This window comes from Schistocerca piceifrons, chromosome 4, assembly GCF_021461385.2.
Source record: "Schistocerca piceifrons isolate TAMUIC-IGC-003096 chromosome 4, iqSchPice1.1, whole genome shotgun sequence".
NCBI classification, from domain to species: domain Eukaryota; kingdom Metazoa; phylum Arthropoda; class Insecta; order Orthoptera; family Acrididae; genus Schistocerca; species Schistocerca piceifrons.
Genome location: NC_060141.1, coordinates 842,695,595 through 842,717,446, shown reverse-complemented (window position 1 = coordinate 842,717,446; position 21,852 = coordinate 842,695,595). Strand labels below are relative to the sequence as shown.

Genomic DNA, 21,852 nt, shown 5'->3' with positions numbered 1-21,852 from the left:
AAAGATGCGTGAATGGCTAAAGAGGAAAGGGAAAGAGGAGAAGACTAAAGAGTAAATGGGAGTGAGGTTGGTTAACATATGTTCAGTCCAGGGGAATGGCGGGATGAAAGGATGTGTTGGAGTGCAAGTTCCCATCTCCGCAGTTCCGAGGTACTGGTGTTGGGTGGAAGAAGCCAAATGGCACATATGGTGTAGCAGGTTCCTAGGTCCCTAGAATTATGCTGGAGGGCATGCTCCGCTACTGGGTATTGGACATCTCCTAGGCGGACAGTTCGTCTGTGCCCATTCACGCGCTCAGTCAGTTTAGTTGTCGTCATACCAAAGTAAAAGGCTGTGCAGTGCAGGCATGTCAGCTGATAAATGACGTATTGTTACAGGGGTAGGAACCGCTGGGTAGAGAAGGTGGTCTGGGAATATTGTAGGGTTTGACAAGGATGTTACGGAGGTTAGGGGGTCGGCAAAAGGCAACTCTGGGTGGTGTGGGGAGAATATTGTCAAGGGATGATCTCACTTCAGGGCTTGACTTGAGAAATTCATATCCGTGGCAGAGTAATTAGTTGATGTATTCGAGGCCAGGATAATATTGTGTGAAAAGGGGGATGCTTCTGTGTGGTCTGGGGGTAGTAACATTGTTGTTGGGTGGGGAGGAATGTATTGCTTGGGAGATCTGTTTGTGGACAAGGTCTGCAGGATAGTTGTGGGAGAGGAATGCACTGATATATAATATAATACAGGGAAATATTCCAAATGGGAAAAATATATCTAAAAACAAAGATGATGTAACTTACCAAACGAAACCGTTGGTATGTTGATAGACACACAAACAAACACACACACAAAATTCAAGCTTTCGCAACCCACAGTTGCTTCATCAGGAAAGAGGGAAGGAGAGGGAAAGACGAAAGGATGTGGGTTTTAAGAGAGAGGGTAAGGAGTCATTCCAACCCTGGGAGTGGAAAGACTTACCTTAGGGGGGAAAAAGGACAGGTATACACTCACGCGCGCACACACACACACACACATATATTCATCCGCACATATACAGACACAAGCAGGGTATATGTGAGGATGGATATGTGTGTGTGTGTGTGTGTGTGTGTGTGTGTGTGTGTGTGTGTGTGTGTGTGTGTGTGTGTGGCATACTGATCTGAACTATGCAGCCTTCAAATGGAAGTTTTTTGATCACTCCTTATTTTGCACCCTGCCACCTTGGCAATATGTACCGCAAATCATCAGACAGACGACCTTCCTGCATGCTTCGAGCATCCCCTGGTGCTGTTCCGAACCAATGCTAATCTTTGTAACTGTGACGAGCAGTGTGCAGATTGCATCTTTGTATCCCACAAAGAGGTGACAGTTCCCAGTGGCATGAATGGTTACTGTTTATTGACTGTCACTGAGTTGGTGAGTCATTTGCTACATTGTGGCCCACCTGTTCACTGCTAAAGCCATGCTAGTCAGTGGTAACCCCTGTCAATGATATCCTGTTGCCCATAGCAGTTCACTCTGCTGATTGTGGTAGTATTTTCCTTGAATAAATCTGCTCACAGTACACCTTTGACACTGTGGTACAAGAAAGCCCAATGACTACACACCCTTATAGAATATGTGTCTTGACCCATGGGTACCCACGATATGGCAGTGATAAAATCACCCTGTGATCAACTGTCACACTGCAGCTGTAAGCTGCACCTCCTTTTTCAGAATACTCAGGTTTATTAATTTGAAGTAAATCAGATCTTTTGAAGGAAGATTTAACAAAAAGAGCACATCCAGGAAAGGATGAAAGCATGTCTAATTAACTGGAACACAAAATTAATAATTAGTGGTGACAAAGATCATCTGCAATAAAAAATAATATCCACTTACTTCATGTATTAGTCTTCAAGTGACAGAATATATGTAACTGTGTCCTTCTTATTTACACTGATTAAACAATGTAAATTCCAGGTAGGAATATCAACAGTGCAGGGAAAGATAGATCACTATTTACCGTAAAGAAAACAAAGTTGCACACAGGCACAACACACAAGCAAGCACACCGCGTGTGCACGCATGCACGCACACACACACAGAAAAAAAAACTGCCAAGTCCAGCAGCTAGAGGCAAGCTGCTGGAGTTGGCAGTCATATGTGTGTGACATGTGCTTGCCTGTGTGTATGAATGTGTGTGTTTCTCTGTATCTCTTTTGCTGATGAAGGCTGTGGCCGAAAGCTTTGTGTAAGTGCCTTTTTAATTGTGCCTGTCTACAATGTAACATGTCTCCTTTACAGTAAGCAGCAATCTATGTTTTCCTATATTTTTCATTTACACAGATGTAATTAATAAATCAGAGTCTATTTATTCCAGAGAAGTGACAGTTTGTTCATGACAGTTCAGCACAAATCTGATTTTTTATATACAGCAAGGCTACCTATAGATTATTCTGTGTGCCAGTGTTCATTCTGACTATAGGGATTCACACTGATCATGTGTAATTTGACATCTGGTCCTGTAAACTTACTTCTGCTCAACGTGAAAAATTCTCCAATCCACATTTTGTAATTAACCTTAACATATCAAATAATGCACCCTTCAATATAACTGCTTATTGTCCACTTCCCATCACTCTATTCCCACTGTCAACCCAGCTGACCTCTACTTCTAATCCAAAAACCATGGTTGACTCAATGTTTGCTATTGCAAGCTATTGCTATTGCAACACATAAGTGCCAGAGGCACCAGTAATGATATATAATTAAAAATACTAGAAAGTAAGGCTCACCGGTTAGTTCATGCTAAGACAAACACTACAAGTGTCTAAGACACTGTGCTCTCACACAAGTACGAGGTCTGAATACATTCCAGTTACGATACACTAAACTATTTCATTCACGGTGGCAATATACATACTCTCTCCCCAATAAACAGAATAGTTATAACTCAATTGTTCACAAGTGTATATTATGACTCTTGCCACAGCTATGCAGTCAGTATGCCACAGGCGTGCCATAGAAAGGGATCAGGTTCAATTCCTTGTAGAGCCGGGAAATTCTGCTCGGTGGACAGACTGGAATAGGGTACACTCTGTTTGTAGTTCCAGCTGAGGAGCTACTCAAGTGAGATGTAGTGTCTTCAACTTCTGGAAGTTGATAACAGCCTGGAGAGTTGTATACTGACTCCCTAACTCTCCATAGATATATAGTAGAGGACATCTCTCGAAGAGCATTGCGTGGTCTTCTGGGCCCAATGCAGAGTTCTTTTATCAATGTATATTGTATATCACCACTTGTACACACTCATCAGCACAGTACCATATTGTCTCTTCACGTGGCAAATTTTTATTCCCTTGGTTCCAGATCAACATTTTTCCTCTTCTTTTCTTTTTTTTTTTTTCTTTTCTTTTTTTAACTATCATTACTTGTACCACACATATTCCACACAGTTTATGCTCACTCCTTCAATGATACTGCCCATCCTTCTCTAGTGTGCGAGTTGTCCCTGCTTTCCTGCGTGTTTGTTGGTTTAAACACCCTTGTTTCAAAAGAGAGTGACAGCTTAGATACAGTCTTGTCAACATTTTGTATTTTTATTTAGCAATTATTGTTTGAGCCTTATAGGCGAATGTCACAAGATATTGTCAACCACTGCATTCACTAGATTGGAATGGGGTTCATGGTAACTTATCAATTCATTCTTTAAGATGCTGTTATCTTTTTCATCCTATCTTGGACTAGCTTTTCCATACTCCCACTCTATTTTACGTAGTCAAACAGTTATCTGCCCTTGCAAACTTGCTCCTTTACTACCAAGTTAACTAATACTGGGCAGCCTAACAGAAGTTCCAATATCCAGTCTTTCACCACAGTTCACCTACACACACTTTTCACTCACTGATTTTCTTTTTTCAATGTCATAAATATTTTGCTTTCACAGACTGCTGTGCTTTGAACATAAAATTGTAGGAACATCTGCCTCACATGTCAGTTTTTTTTTTTATTTATTAAAGAATATGTTCCTTGCTTATTCCTATCTGCTTCTGATACATTTCCATTCTCACTTTTATTTTGTTTTGATCCATTTCTTTTTTCTTTGATAGACAAGTCAAACAACAATGGCAATATGTTGCAGCCCCCTGTATTTCACCCTACTTACTACGAACTTACTTTTCTTAGCTTCCAATTTCATTAGTCATTTGGTTTCTAAGATACTTAAATTAATTGTTTGACCCTGTATTTTTATATCTTATTTTACCTTCGGTTGATAAAGGATTTCTGTTATGCTCACAAAGAGAGAGCTGATTCTTCCCACCCCCCACCCCCCTTACCTTGCCCTGAAACAAACTTATCGCCAAGTATCTTGCAGTTTTTTTCCTATTATTAATCTCTTAGTCTAGTCATCAATTTAAAAGTGTCAGTTGTTGGTCCCATTGTCTAATAATTTGTACATTTATACACATGAAGTTCCAATTTTTATTTGGAACATATAGACTCTGATAATCATGAATCACAGTTCAAATGGCTCTGGGCACTATGGGACTTAACATCTGAGCCAAGGCAGGATTCAAACCTGCGACCGTAGCAGTCGCGCGGTTCTGGACTGAAGCATCTAGAACCGCTCGGCAACGGTGGCTGGCGAATCATAGTTACCATCACATGGACAGAAATACTGTGTTAACTTTATTACAACCAAGGGACATAGCTAAAAATGTCTTTACATAATTTCCAGTCCTGATTACTTTCCTTTAATTTAATCTCACAAATAGGTTAGTGTAACATGATGTTGACAGAGGCAAATTATATATACTCACAAATTATTTAGTTAGAGGTATCTGGTTTGTATGTCTTGGAGGGAGGAGGGTGCAAGCTGAAAACTTCAAGAAAAGATTACTCATTTCATACCTGCTGGATTTAACTGCAGTTTATCTCTTCCATATACCAACCACATACCTAATGTGCATGGCAAACAGTTTGAAAGTATTATTCTATACTCAGCATTTGGAACTATCAGTTCCTTCATGAGAGAGGAAAGAGGGATAAGTTTCTGAAGGTCTGAAAGGTCACTCGGACTCCACGACTAATGTGAGGACAAGAGGAACGAATGTGTCTATAAGAAGTTTTGGAATTTCACCTCCTGGAGGTAAAATACTGATCAGTCTGTCAGTCTTCTAGTAATTTTATGGTTTCCTCGCATGAATTTTCACTTGGACACGATTATTCTATGTTTCATCACTCACCTGAGAGATATCTCTGAATTCCCAAAGAGACACACCTTCAAATTGCCATCAGCTGTTATCCGTAAACAGTTGCACGTGCCACAGAAGTGTTCACTCATTGAGGTAATAAATCCCACATGTCCCTTGAAGCCCGGGACATGGGATGCCTGCAAAAAGAAATTGTAAGAAAATAGCTACTGCTGTTGTGAATATACTATAAATGTGTTGCTCACCAAGTGGAGGAAGGAGAAAACGTGCATTAAGGGGAGTTTGAACACCCTATCCTGACAATGTTAAATTTAGTGACTTAACTTCCCCGTATTTCAGGAACAACTGTAGCCATTGACAAGAAGATTTTACAGCACATTAAACTATATGTTCTGAGTCTTACAATAATTGCATTTCAGGCACTGCTTTTGGAAATACAATTTTTTAATTACACAGTTAAAATTTTGTGTACTTTTTTGTATGTTATTCTAAATAATTTTATTTATACAGAACATTATGTTCTTCTTTTAGTTCGGAAGACTCAGGATACATATGTTATTACTCCCTGAAAATTTGAATTCGCTACTCGAAGTAGTTTCTGAGATTTAGGGAAAAATGCAAGAGAAAATGTAAATTTTCAGGAAGAGTTTTTAAAGTTTTAATAGACTGTTACTCAATATATGCTTAACATTTTATTTTTAGTCACTCAGAAGCACCCTGCACCATACTGTATATCATCCTCTTGATCTTTTTTAAGTTTTTTCTTGTTTTCTTCTTTCTGGACTCCGTAGTGGCCAACTGTGCTGCATACTCTGCTTTACCAGTACAAACCTTGTCCATCCATTCAAATTCTCTGATGCAGTTTGCTCCAGAATTAATTCCCATATGTTGTAGCATTTTTTGGTCTACATCTACATCTACATCTACATCCATACTCCTCAAGCCACCTGACGGTGTAGGGTACCTTGAGTACCTCTATTGGTTCTCCCTTCTATTCCAGTCTCGTATTGTTTGTGGAAAGAAGGATTGTCGGTATGCCTCTGTGCGGGCTCTAATCTCTCTCATTTTATCCTCATGGTCTCTTCGTGGGATATACGTAGGAGGGAGCAATATACTGCTTGACTTCTCGGAGAAGGTATGTTCTCGAAACTTCAACAAAAGCCAGTACCGAGCTACTGAGCGTCTCTTCTGCAGAGTCTTCCACTGGAGTTTATCTAACATATCTGTAATGCTTTCGCGATTACTAAATGATCCTATAACGAAGCATGCTGCTCTCTGTTGGATCTTCTCTATCTCTTCTATCAACCCTATCTGGTACGGATCCCACACTGCTGAGCAGTATTGAAACAGTGGGCGAACAAGTGTACTGTAACCTAATTCCTTTGTTTTCGGATTGCATTTCCTTAGGATTCTTCCAACGAATCTCAGTCTGGCATCTGATTTACCGACGATCAACTTTATATGATCATTCCATTTTAAATCACTCCTAATGCATACTCCCAGATAATTTATGGAATTAACTGCTTCCAATTGCTGACCTGCTATATTGTAGCTAAATGATATGGCATCTTTCTTTCTATGTATTCGCAGCACATTACACTTGTCTACATTGACATTCAATTGCCATTCCCTGCACCATGCATCAATTCGCTGCAGATCATCCTGCATTTCAGTACAATTTTCCATTGTTGCAACCTCTCGATATACCACAGCATCATCCGCAAAAAGCCTCAGTGAACTTCCGATGTCATTCACAAGGTCATTTATGTACATCGTGAATAGCAACGGTCCTACGACACTCCCCTGCAGCACACCTGAAATCACTCTTACTTCGGAAGACTTCTCTCCATTGAGAATGACATGCTGCGTTCTGTTATCTAGCAACTCTTCAATCCAATCGCATAATTGGTCTGATAGTCCATATGCTCTTACTTTGTTCATTAAACGATTGCGGGGAACTGTATCGAATGCCTTGCGGAAGTCAAGAAACACAGCATCTACGTGGGAACCCGTGTCTATGGCCCTCTGAGTCTCGTGGACGAATAGCGCGAGCTGGGTTTCACCCGATCGTCTTTTTCGAAACCCATGCTGATTCCTACAGAGTAGATTTCTAGTTTACAGAAAAGTCATAATACTCGAACATAATACATGTTCTAAAATTCTACAACTGATCGACGTTAGAGATATAGGTCTATAGTTCTGCACTTCTGTTCGACGTCCCTTCTTGAAAACGGGGATGACCTGTGCCTTTTTCCAATTCTTTGGAACGCTATGCTCTTGTAGAGACCTACGGTACACTGCTGCAAGAAGGGGGACAAGTTCCTTCGCATACTCTGTGTAAAACTGAACTGGTATCCCATCAGGTCCAGCGGCCTTTCCTCTTTTGAGTGATTTTAATTGTTTCTTTATCCCTCTGTCATCTATTTCAATATCTACCATTTTGTCATCTGTGTGACAATCTAGCGAAGGAACTACATTGCTGTCTTCCTCTGTGAAACAGCTTTGGAAAAATACATTTAGTATTTCGGCCTTTAGTCCATCATCCTCTGTTTCAGTACCTTTTTGGTCACAGAGTGTCTGGACATTTTGTTTTGATCCACCTACCGCTTTGACATAAGAGCAAAATTTCTTAGGATTTTCTGCCAAGTCAGTACATAGAACTTTACTTTCGAATTCATTTAACGCCTCTCGCATGGCCCTCCTCACATTACATTTCGCTTCGCGTAATTTTTGTTTGTCTGCAAGGTGTTGGCTATGTTTATGTTTGCTGTGAAGTTCCCTTTGCTTCCGCAGCAGTTTTCTAACTCGGTTGTTGTACCACGCTGGCTCTTTTCCATCTCTTACGATCTTGCTTGGCACATACTCATCTAATGCATATTGTACGATGGTTTTGAACTTTGTCCACAGATCCTCAACACTATCTGTACTTAAAACAAAACTTTTGTGTTGAGCCGTCAGGTACTCTGAAATCTGATTTTTGTCACTTTTGCTAACCAGAAAAATCTTCGTACCTTTTTTAATATTTCTATTTACGGCTGAAATCATCGCTGCAGTAACCACTTTATGATCGCTGATTCCCTGTTCTGCGTTAACTGTTTCAAATAGTTCAGGTCTGTTTGTCACTAGAAGGTCTAATATGTTATCGCCACGAGTCGGTTCTCTGTTTAACTGCTCAAGGTAGTTTTCAGATAAAGCTCTTAAAAAATTTCACTGGATTCTTTGCCCCTGCCATCCGTTATGAAAGTTTGAGTCTCCCAGTCTATATCCGGCAAATTAAAATCTCCACCCAGAACTATAACATGGTGGGCAAATCTACTCGAAATATTTTCCAAATTATCCTTCAGGTGCTCAGCCACAACAGCTGCTGAGCCAGGGGGCCTATAGAGACATCCAATTACCATGTCTGAGCCTGCTTTAACCGTGACCTTCACCCAAATTATTTCACATTTCGGATCTCCGTCAATTTCCTTCGATACTATTGCACTTCTTATCGCTTTAAGCATGCCTCCCCCTTCACTGTCCAGCCTGTCTCTGCGGTACACATTCCAATCTGAGTTTAGAATTTATTACTGTTTACATCTGGTTTCAGACAACTTTATGTCCCTAGTACTATGTGGGGATTGTGACCGTTTATTAATCAGAGCAGTTCTGGGACATTTCTATAGATGCTCCTGCAGTTTACTATTAGCACATTAATATTGTTATTCCCTGTTGCATTTTGTCTACTTCTACCTTGCCGCATCTCAGGAGGTGTCTTGTCAGCCTAGGGAGGGAATTCTCTAACCTAAAAAACCCACATGTGCACTCCACACATACTCCGCTACCCTTGTAGCCGCTTCCTGCATGTAGTGCACGCGTGACCTATTCAGGGGGACCCTACTTTTCTCCACCCGATAGCGGAGGTCGAGAAATTTGCACCCCAGATCTCCGCAGAATCGTCTGAGCCCCTGGTTTAAGCCTTCCACTCGGCTCCAAACCAGAGGACCACTATCGGTTCTGGGAACGATACTACAAATAGCTAGCTCAGATTCCACCCCATGAGGCTTTCTGCCTACACCAACTCCGGTAACCGCCTGTACGAACTGAGGATGACCTCTGAACCCAGACGGCAGGAGTCATTGGTGCCGACATGAGCAACAATTTGCAGTCGGGTGCACCCAGTGCTCTCTATCACTGCCGGCACGGCCTCCTCCACATCTCGGATGAGACCCCTGGCAAGCAGACAGAGTGAACACTGACCTTCTTCCACGATCTTTCCGCTATTTCCCTAAGGGGCTGCATCACCCGCCTAAGGTTGGAGCTCCCAATAACTAATAAACCCCTCCCCCCATGTGCCTGCTCGGACCTTGCTGAAGGAGTGGCCACATGTCCACTCACAGGCAGAATGGGCAATGCCACACGGCCAGCCTCCACACTGACCCTCCGCCTCGTGTGCCGCAAATGCCGCTGAACCCGCCACTCCTCTTGGGAAGAGGGTGGCCCAACCGCGCCCGGTACCCGCAAAGATGTGTTGACAGAAGGGTCAGTGGGTGAAACATGTAACACCTGGGGTGTACCATGCAACGCACCAGACTCCCCACTGCCGCTACACTCCAAGGCAACAGCCTGAAGACGGCTAACCGCGGCCATCAACACGTTCAGCTGTTCGCGAACAGTGGCCAGCTCCTCCTGTGTCTGTACACAGCGGTCACACATCCTATCCATACTAAGAAATCAATTTACTGTAGAGAGTTAATCAACTTATAACTGGACTGCTAATTCACTAAAGGCGGCTGATAGTTGACTAAACTGTGGTTACTAGACACTTCCTGTAGAAAACAATGAAAATAGCACTACCTGTCTCTGGACTGTATTGAAAACAAACACTAGCACTACTGGCACTATGGCTGACTAAACGGACTCTCCATGACTGTATTCAAAACAAACACAAAATTTATGGAACACTATTACTAGCACTCGACAATTAAAGCTTCCTAAAAGCAAAAACACATGGAAGAAGAAGTGATAAGTAAGAAAAATAGAGTTAATACTTAAACTAGCGTAGCTCGCTGCACAGCAGACGTGACGCAGATGGCAGTTACGATGACACTGACACTATAAGATTATTGAACGACTCATTGGGATTTTGAGTCTGACAATGCAGACACTTCTTCAATAATTCAGGATTGCCAGGTCTCTGTAAACAGGTTTTATGATATCCACAACTGCTGCTGGGATAGAATGTTTATGGCTGTATGACCTGTTTGAGTACTGGGCATTGCGGTAATTGCACCATGAACCAGATCCAGGAGGGCAAAGATGGTGTACTGGTTTATCATCAGCTGACAGTCTCTGGAAGAAGGTAGCCCATACTGCCTGCTTCATTTTCAACAAATCCTCAGTATTATTTCTAATGGCAATCTCATAATACTGTTGTAGTTCATCAATCATTTTGTCTGTCAGCCTGCTTCTTATGGTCTTACCACCTGAAAGTTTCTTGTCTCTCAAACTTTGTTTCAACTTCCTCAATCTGGTACCCATCCTCTTCTGGACATGACCAACACATTCCATTTCTGTGATAAGCTTCTCACCATAAGGCTGAGTGGCTACTACACTGTTATATGCATTTGAGTCTGCCTAACCTAAGAACTTAGTGTAACACACTCCCCTTTAGTTTACAGATCGATTATAAATTTCAACAGCTGCACAGGCCTCCGTACGACTAGTTGTCCTTCATAATTTCTGTCACAGATATGCCCTTCTTCATTCCCTGATTTATACTTATAACAATGTTTGGTTAAAATCTGGAAATCTATTAGCTTTCCAGTATCCACACTGGTCACTGTAGCAACAGAATTCTTAGAACTGCAGCTGCGCTTCTACCAAATGCCCCAAAAGCTACTGATATGTCAATCATACCATCGTTTATTTCAGCAGCTTCATTTGCAGCACCCTTAATTGACTCACATGCAGCAGATCTCACAGCAGCTCCAATAAATCCTGCATACTTGTCCATTTTACAAAGTGGGCATGGCATATACATCATGACACACATTGTTTCTGCTGCAGTGTGTCCTTTGCCAATAGCTCTCAATCCATAAAACCACCTAACATTTATTTCAAAATAATTATCTTTACACTTATCAGAATTCCAAAATGAATGAGTATATTTACAACTGGCAGAATTAATGATAAGTTTCCTGGCTTGTCCATTTGATACCTCAATGTCTTCATGTAAACTAACTGGCCCTCCACATACATACAGCACACACATTCACATAACACCCCTGTTAGGATGTGTAAATGTATCAGCATATAACCCAACCTACCGTTTACATGAGTTTTGTTTTGAGATAACTGTGTTATCACTATGTTTCATTTTAATCTTCGAAGCACTAATGGGTGTTTTGCTAGATACTCATGAGTTTGCCAGTATTTTATTGTCTGTAACTTCACACACCACATGCTGAACACAATGTTTCTCTTTATTCAAAAATTTATTACCATGAAACCCACATTTCTTAAAAACACTTCATTTTGGAGTCATACTTTTTGAGAGATTTACCAGTCTATTCGTCACTTTTCCTCGGAAAAACGTTAGCACTTCAATATACAAAGCATGTTTATACTATGAAAAGATACGATACTATTTTTGACACTGCTACCAATACAAACACATAATTTAACCTTCATAACACAGCAATCCACAGCTTTCTACAGGGTGGTCCATTGATAGTTACCGGGCCAAATATCTCACGAAATAAGCGTCAAATGAAAAAACTACAAAGAACAAAATTCGTCTAGCTTGAAGGGAGAAACCAGATGGCGCTATGGTTGGCCTGCTAGATGGCACTGCCATAGGTCAAACTCATATCAACTCCATTTTTTAAAAATAGGAACCCCCATTTTTTTATTAAATATTCATGTAGTACGTAAAGAAATATGAATGTTTTAGCTGGACCACTTTTTTCGCTTTGTGATAGATGGGGCTGTAATAGTAAAAAATGGTTCAAATGGCTCTGAGCACTATGGGACTTAACTTCTGAGGTCATCAGTCCCCTAGAACTTAGAACTACTTAAACCTAACTAACTTAAGGACATCACACACATCCATGCCCGAGGCAGGATTGGAACCTGCGACCGTAGCGGTCGCGCGTTTCCAGACTGTAGCGCCTAGCACCGCTCGGCCACTCCGGCCAGCTGCTGTAATAGTCACAAACATGTAAGTATGTGGTATCACATAACATTCCACCAGTGCGGACGGTATTTGCTTCATGATACATTACCCGTGTTAAAATGGACCGTTTACCAATTGCGGAAAAGGTCGATATCGTGTTGATGTATGGCTATTGTGATCAAAATGCCCAAGGGGCGTGTGCTATGTATGCTGCTCGGTATCCTGGACGACATCATCGAAGTGTCCGGACCATTCGCCGGATAGTTACATTATTTAAGGAAACAGGAAGTGTCCAGCCACATGTGAAACACCAACCACGACCTGCAACAAATGATGATGCCCTAGTAGGTGTTTTAGCTGCTGGGGCAGCTAATCCACACATCAGTAGCAGACAAATTGCGCGAGAATTGGGAATCTCAAAAACGTCGGTGTTGAGAATGCTACATCAACATCGATTGCACCCGTACCATATTTCTATGCACCAGGAATTGCATGGCGATGACTTTGAACGTCATGTACAGTTCTGCCACAGGGCACAAGAGAAATTACGGGACGATGAAAGATTTTTTGCATGCGTTCTATTTAGCGATGAAGCATCATTCACCAACAGCAGTAACCTAAACCGCCATAATATGCACTATTGGCCAACGGAAAATCTACGATGGCAGCGACAAGTGGAACAGCAGCGACCTTGGCAGGTTAATGTATGGTGTGGCATTAAGGGAGGAAGGATAATTGGCCCCCATTTTATCGATGGCAATCTAAATGGTGCAATGTATGCTGATTTCCTGCGTAATGTTCTACCAATGTTACTACAAGATGTTTCACTGGATGACAGAATGGCGATGTACTTCCAACATGATGGATGTCCGGCACATAGTTTGCGTGCGGTTGAAGCAGTATTGAATAGCATATTTCATGACAGGTGGATTGGTCATCAAAGCACCATACCATGGCTCGCACATTCACCGGATCTGATGTCCCCAGATTTCTTTCTGTGGGGAAAGTTGAAGGATATTTGCTATTGTGATCCACCGACAATGCCTGACAACATGCGTCAGTGCATTGTCAATGCATGTGCGAACATTACGGAAGGCGAACTACTCACTGTTGAGGGGAATGTCATTACACGTATTGCCAAAGGCATTGAGGTTGACAGACATCATTTTGAGCATTTATTGCATTAATGTGGTATTTACAGGTAATCACGCCGTAACAGCATGCGTTCTTAGAAATGATAAGTTCACAAAGGTACATGTATCACATTGGAACAACCGAAATAAAATGTTCAAATGTACCTACATTCTGTATTTTAATTTAAAAAACCTACCTGTTACCAACTGTTCGTCTAAAATTATGAGACATATGTTTGTGCCTATTACAGCGCCATCTATCACAAAGCGAAGAAAGTGGTCCAACTAAAACATTCATATTTCTTTACGTATTACACGAATATGTAATAAAAAATGGGGTTCCTATTTTAAAAAACACAGTTGATATCAGTTTGATCTATGGCAGCGCCTTATAGCAGGCCAACCATTGCGCCAGCTGGTTTCCCCTTTCGAGCTAGACAAATTTCGTTCTTTGTAGTTTTTTCGTTTGACACTTATTTCGTGAGATATTTGGCCCGGTCACGATCAATGGACTACCCTGTATATAAAAAATTACCGATTTTATTAGGTCTTGAAGTAATGCATGTAAAACTTTTAACATTTTCAACTGGTGTAGATTATATTTTAGAAAATAAAATAAAATACTTCCCACGCAAGTTTATAAGTAATATACATATCATTTTATTTGGAAAATTGCAAATTTTATAATCAGATAAAAACCCGAAAAAAAGAACAAGAATGTTTTCCCCTTCTAACTCCCCTTAAAGTTATGGAAATGTGCAAGCTTTCGGAGCCAGTGGCTTCTTCTTCTGGCAGAAACAATGAAGGGGAAGGAAAAGGGAAGAAAGAAAAGGATTGTCAAGGTTTAGCAAATGGGGAGAGTTGCAGAAAAGCTGCAGAGAAACCCAGGCCAGGACAGACTTACTCAATGGGATGAGAAATATGTAACTAAACCAGTCCATCTCTCATACCACCAGCAGATGTGAAGTATTCTTGTGATTGGTAGTAAGTCATAAACATTAAATTATTTTCAATGTATGTTCATATGTAATACTGCACGTACCTTTGAGGTATCATTGGGCCCATTGGGAAGAGGATCAAAATCAGGCCACTGCTTTCTAATTATTTGGAGCATTTCACTAAATGAGACCATCTTCCCATCATTCCATTTGTTGCCGCTGAAAGGCATGTACTCGATAAATCTTACATCAACATTTTACTCTTTTCTTAACTCCACAAAACTGCACACTTCATCTTCATTAAAATCTCGCATTACAACACAATTTATCTGTGGAAGAAAGACTCCACTAAAAACTTGGTATCAGATAAAGCTTGGTTTAAACAGAGTTTGAAAGACTCATCCTACTCTATAGATGAATATCTTAACAATGGCTGTTAGGCCAGCTTAAATAAGAATGTCTGTTAGATTTCAGTTCTGAGAGCACTTTGTCATAACAGTCAAGATTATGTACTTTTTGTTTGATAAATTTATTAATAGTGCATAACAATGTTTCAGTCTGACAGCGTATCAATTCTGAAAATATTAGCTGTTCCAGTTTGTATTGTATTCACCTAGTTTGACAATCTCCTGACAAATGATCAGGGCATTCAAATGTTTTATATTTTTTATGTTATACTTTCTGGCATGTTACTCACCCATGAGAATCATCTCATGTTTTGGGTCTTGGAACAAAAGCTGAATCTAATCTAACCTAACCTACAAAATAATGGTTCTACAAGTCTGTTGTTATATTTGTATACCTCACTGATTCTGTTAAATTAATCTTTTTCTCTCTTTTTAGAGAATGTGGGAATTTATCTTAGCATGCCAAGCTGTTAACTTTCTTAACAATTTACGAAAATTAAACTACATACATCTCCAATCTTTTTCCCCACTCCAACGCACACATCTTTTGCTGAAGGTATTATTTTAACTATTACATTAAATTATGAAGCTTTCTTGAAACTTTTAAAAGTGTGCTCAAGATAAAAGGTCTTCACAAAAGGAGCATTTAGTATCTGTGCAGGTGGTAACACTGACAGCCTTCATATAAACAAGCCCAAATGGTAGAACATCCTTATTTACGCATACACGCAATGGCAGAAAAAAGGAAAAGAGCACACCTTTCATTCAAGCATTGAATATATAAACTGATGAGACAAAACACTATGACCTCCTGTTTGATAATGTGTTTGTCCACTGTTGGAACACAATACAGCAGTGATTTTGTGTGGGACAAGTTCAACAAATTTCAGGTATGTTCCCAGCATTATGTGAGGTATGTTCCCAGCATTATGCAGCACCGCATGTCTAAGCACAGGTCATGTAATTCCCATAAATTGGAGATCAGTGGTTTCTGGGTGCAGAACTAGTATCTGATAGCATCGCAGATGTATTCCATCAGATTCAGAAGGGGTGAATTTGATTCTGGCCTTGTGACACTGAAAGTCATATTGTTGAAACATGTCACCTTCATTAGGGACAGGGTGCGGACAGTGCACAATAATGTTCACACAGAACAAAGCTGTTATGGAGCCTTCAGTTACTACCACAGGACCCACAGAAGACCAGGTGAATGTCCTCCATAGCATAATATTGCTCCCACTGGCCTACGTCTGTAGCAAAGTGCACCTTTCAAGCACCAATTCACTCTGTTGACAGTGTATGTGCACAAAACCGTCAAGCAGGTGTAATGCGAAACATGAATGATTCAACCAGATGACACATTTCTATTGATTCACTGCCCAATCTCAATGCTCCTGAGCCACAGAAATTGTAATTCAACAGTGTTGTCAACATGGGAACATACAGGGGTTGACTACAGCAGAGCCCTATGTTTAACAGTGTGCAATGAATGGTGTGCTCTGAAATACTCGTGCTTCCACCAACACTGTGTCATCAGACCTGCCACAGAAATTAGCTTCCTCAGCCGAATGTCATCTTTTTCAAAGGAACCATCCCAGCATTTGTCTTAAATCATTTAGGGAAATCAAGGAAAAGCCAAATTTTGGTGGCCCGATGGGACTCGGGTCCGTTGTCCTCTCGAAGGCAAGTCCACTGTCTGACCACTATGGTGGCATGACCTAGTCTTAATTAAGCCAGAAAATCCTGGAAAATGCTGACATACTTATTGATTTAAGATATAACAATTTAAAACAATCCTTTCATGAATTTCACTACAATTTTCTGCTCTTTTGAAAAAAAATTCTTTTGACTGTTTTGATGTTGTTTAGTATGTTTAAATAATGATGGCAGTCTCTATAAAAGGGCAGTTTGACTTTTAAGTTTAGTTATACTGTTTTGAACTACATCCTTCATCTATTTGTCCACCCAGAAGTGCTATAGGATATAACTTGAAGACTATGGTGAGGTGGTGGGGGACAGTCATGTGTTGAGAAGAAGGTGCTGCCAGAAATGAAGTGTGACACTGCATACAGGGAGAATAAAAATACTCTATTCCATATTCATTTACAATCTAACTCTGGCCCCCATATGGTTTTACTTTTCTCCAATAAGAAAAAAAGAAATTGTCAGTAACTGTCTTTATAAGGTCTTAAAAGGAAACAAACAATAGAAAGTCTAGGCTGGAATAATGACCATATTATAAAAAAGATACATTGCTATTTACTGTATACAGGAGATGTTAGGTCACAGACAAGCACAACAAAAAGACTACTAAACACGTAAGCTTTCGATCAGAAAGTCTTCTTCCAAAGTGGACAAAACACACACACACACACACACACACACACACACACACACACACACACACACACACACGACCGTTGTTTCTCCCATGATGCGCAGTTGCTCCCAGTCTGGCCCTAGCAGCCAGAGACAGTGGTCATGTATGTGTGATCTGCATTTGCGCGCATGTGTGTGTGTGTGTGTGTGTGTGTGTGTGTGTGGGAAAGGGGGGGGGGAGGGTTTGCACCAAAAGCTTACGTTTTTTTTGCCCCCCCCTGCCTGCAACACAACATCTACACTATACAGTGAGTGCCAATCCATCCTTTTCATAATATTGTCATTACCACCTTGCCAAGAGGCATATTGTGGAGTAATCCGAAGGGCTCTACTAATTTGTACAAGAGGAAGGAGAGCACAATCTCAATGTAAGTTTTTAGAAAACTGGTATGTGCATTACTTCTGCAAACCTTTCAGAAAGGACATGGTATGCATTTCATTCAGCAAGATGAGTAATAAACAATATTAGCAATACTGCATCAAACTTGTTCACTTTCATCTTTGGATTAAACATTCGATTTCAGAGAGTACAGAATTTGGCAGAATCAAATTTTGGGAATATGTGGAACTGGGACAATGGCATATTTTTTACCCATTCAACAAACTAAGCACTGCTGATTGCTACTTTTATTGTGTCTGCTGCTGCAATGCATATATGAAACTGTAAGTGCAGCATCTATGATGGAATGAAATGTTATACAAATGAAACAAACAGGCACAGTGAAATAGAGTAGTATGGCTCATCATTTCGGTCTCACAGATTAGCAGGTGTTGACTTGAAAGATAATACTTAAGAAGTTGAATCCAAAGGAGAGGATGTACCGTATTTACTCAAATCTAAGCTGCTCTTTTTTTCCGGTTTTTGTAATCCTAAAAACTGCCTCCGGCTTAGAATCGAGTGAAAAGCAAGTGGAAGTTCTGAAAAATGTCGGTAGGTGCTGCCACAACTAACTTCTGCCGTCGAATATATGTAGCGCTACAGCCGCGTACCGCAAGTCTCTAGAGGAACGGAGGGTTCCAAATGATTGGAAAAGAGCACAGATAGTCCCAGTCTTCAAGAAGGGTCGTCGAGCAGATGCGCAAAACTATAGACCTATATCTCTTACGTCGATCTCTTGTAGAATTTTAGAACATGTTTTTTGCTCGCGTATCATATCATTTCTGGAAACCCAGAATCTACTATGTAGGAATCAACATGGATTTCGGAAACAGCAATCGTGTGAGACCCAACTCGCTTTATTTGTTCATGAGACCCAGAAAATATTAGATACAGGCTCCCAGGTAGATGCTATTTTTCTTGACTTCCGGAAGGCGTTCGATACAGTTCTGCACTGTCGCCTGATAAACAAAATAAGAGCCTACGGAATATCAGACCAGCTGTGTGGCTGGATTGAAGAGTTTTTAGCAAACAGAACACAGCATGTTGTTATCAATGGAGACGTTAAAGTAACCTCTGGCGTGCCACAGGGGAGTGTTATGGGACCATTGCTTTTCACAATATATATAAATGACTTAGTAGATAGTGTCGGAAGTTCCATGCGGCTTTTCGCGGATGATGCTGTAGTATACAGAGAAGTTGCAGCATTAGAAAATTGTAGCGAAATGCAGGAAGATCTGCAGCGGATAGGCACTTGGTGCAGGGAGTGGCAACTGACCCTTAACATAGACAAATGTAATGTATTGCGAATACATAGAAAGAAGGATCCTTTATTGTATGATTATATGATAGCGGAACAAACACTGGTAGCAGTTACTTCTGTAAAATATCTGGGAGTATGCGTGCGGAACGATTTGAAGTGGAATGATCATATAAAATTAATTGTTGGTAAGGCAGGTACCAGGTTGAGATTCATTGGGAGAGTGCTTAGAAAATGTAGTCCATCAACAAAGGAGGTGGCTTACAAAACACTCGTTCGACCTATACTTGAGTATTGCTCATCAGTGTGGGATCCGTACCAGATCGGTCTGACGGAGGAGATAGAGAAGATCCAAAGAAGAGCGGCGCGTTTCGTCACAGGGTTACTTGGTAACCGTGATAGCGTTACGGAGATGTTTAATAAACTCAAGTGGCAGATTCTGCAAGAGAGGCGCTCTGCATCGCGGTGTAGCTTGCTCGCCAGGTTTCGAGAGGGTGCGTTTCTGGATGAGGTATCGAATATATTGCTTCCCCCTACTTATACCTCCCGAGGAGATCATGAATGTAAAATTAGAGAGATTAGAGTGCGCACGGAGGCTTTCAGACAGTCGTTCTTCCCGCGAACCATACGCGACTGGAACAGGAAAGGGAGGTAATGACAGTGGCACGTAAAGTGCCCTCCGCCACACACCGTTGGGTGGCTTGCGGAGTATCAATGTAGATGTAGATGTAGATGTACACAGGCATGCTTCGTAGGCACAAAGATAAATACTGGCGCCAAAACCTCTGCGTCACTAAATAAATTTAAAAAAAAGGTGGAAGACAATTTTCATACATTATCCAACGAAGTAAATACAAATTCCGTATTGTTCATCTTCGAATGTAGCAGAACTTCAATGTATTACGAAAATCCGACTGGCAAGACTGTTTGGGATGTTTGTCAATATGGCCAACTCTACGTTCTGAATTTTTTCCTACCTGTGAGAAGAGATGGTTGCTGATAGGAACCTGATGAAATGTGAATCACATGCAGTATTCTCTTCATCATAAGAGTAATACGAATATAAACATTTTGCCACGTATTCTTTCGTGTTTGCTGCTATCTTATTTAAATCCTGTCTGCCTAATAAACTACGAAACTAGAGTGAGACAACAGCAAACGCGGAAGAATATACATATCGTGTCATGTTTATATTCGTATTATTCTTATGCCTAATAGTGATACAGTCATAAATGAAGCACGGCAACTGACTAGATTTTCAAATCTAAGATGACTCTAATTTCTGTGCAGAATTTGATGTACTAAAGAAGCGGCCGCAAAGATTTTCAAATGGAGAAAAATTTTTGCCTAACTCTCGTTCAGAACATGTTCTATCATACACAGTCTATTATTTGGTTCTTGTTGATCAATATCAAAGAAAGCAGCAGTGTAAGTAACAAGAAATAGTAGTCTCTTGCCATTGTTCCGCTAATGAGATGATTTCTCTCTCTTTTTTTTTTGTTTTTAATTGTAAGCGGCGGTAGCCTGCACAAAACCAAGCCATGCCGCGAGCGACGACAGGCCGCAAACACGCACTATCAGAATGCGACAAACAATGCATGACACAGTACAGTAATGCATTTTCAGCTTAGAGTGACATAAACGCCTATAACAAGGAAAACGGCACTTATCAGATCAAAGCAAAATAAGCAATCGATTCAAACCAGACGAAGCACGTGAAAAAGGAAGGCTACCAGTATAAATACGGAGGAGCGCCTGACGCATAGCAAAGGCTACCTGGTAAAGCTTAACTGCTAAGCTTGCGACTTGAACCAAACTACTGTAGCTGTATCGTCAATCATTCGACCTAAGTTGTGTCTCATATTACAATGGACCGACTTTGTTTCGATTTGGAGGTGCGGCCTACAACTTTTCTCTCCCCTTGAACTTCGAGTCTCAAATTTCAGGTGCAGCTTAGATTCAGGAATTTTTTTTTTTTCCTTCCTTTATTTCGAGTCTCATTTTTCAGGTTTGAGTGCGGCTTAGATTTGAGTAAATACGGTAGGTGGTATTTCAACTAATTCTAACTATGAAATAAAACAAAGTACAGCAGGGAGCTCTGACGAATCAAAGAGCAGCGATGAAGATTCTGATGAATAGTAAAGTATGAGTTAAGAAATAAGATGCTACTGAGATCGTAAATTTTTGTTGTGTTGATGAATCTGTTAACAAACATATTCAAAAATGCACTGAAACATTGGCACATGTAGTGTTGGGAGGTGATAAACTGTCATTACTGTTAGAGGAGCTACGTATTTCTTGCTGTTCTACTCCTACATGACACTGTATCTGAAGGTATAGAATGAATCTTCACTGGCTAGAGAAATGGGTAACACAATTTTACAAGTCTCTGCTGTCATGTAATCTCTTCAGGGAAATCATGACTGTACTAAGATTCGGTTTGTGGTTGACAAGGTCAGAGTCATTAAGAAATGCAAGGCAGCTACCATGTCAGTCCTAGAAGAGAGAGACGTAGCAAACTGTCAAAGCATGTTCATTCCCGGTCCATATGTTTATGGTGATGTACTAACCAAGTAATAGTGAAGTGTGATCCAAGTCACACAAATATGGCTTTAATAATAACCTCCGAACAATATGCCTCTAAGGACTCAACAAGACACAGAACACTGATGTGCACATTACAAACTAGAATCGCACAGAGAGTCAGTCAGCACTGTTCCATACTTATATATGTGCGAGTCGCCAGCAGATGGCACGGCAGGGACCGCACTGCACGCTTGGCTCCCAGAGACGGAATCCAGCAGCCAGCCTGCAATGATCAGTCGGTGACCAATTTAAAGACGCATGTACGGCAACACAACTCTCGGTGCACTCACACAGACACGTACTAGTAGCACGATACAGCAGTGATGAGTAGTAGTACCCCTCCTGTCTTGCGCGCCTTTTATCTGGCTCTACAATTTACTTTCCTAGACCCACACAAATGCCTGATCCTCCTAATTCAATTTGCTCTGCAGAC

General features: G+C 40.9%; 1 pseudogene; it reads right to left on the bottom strand.

The window, feature by feature from the left end:
• The window catches only part of LOC124796234, a 48,839-nt pseudogene that overhangs the window by 15,389 nt on the left and 11,598 nt on the right, over positions 1–21,852 (bottom strand).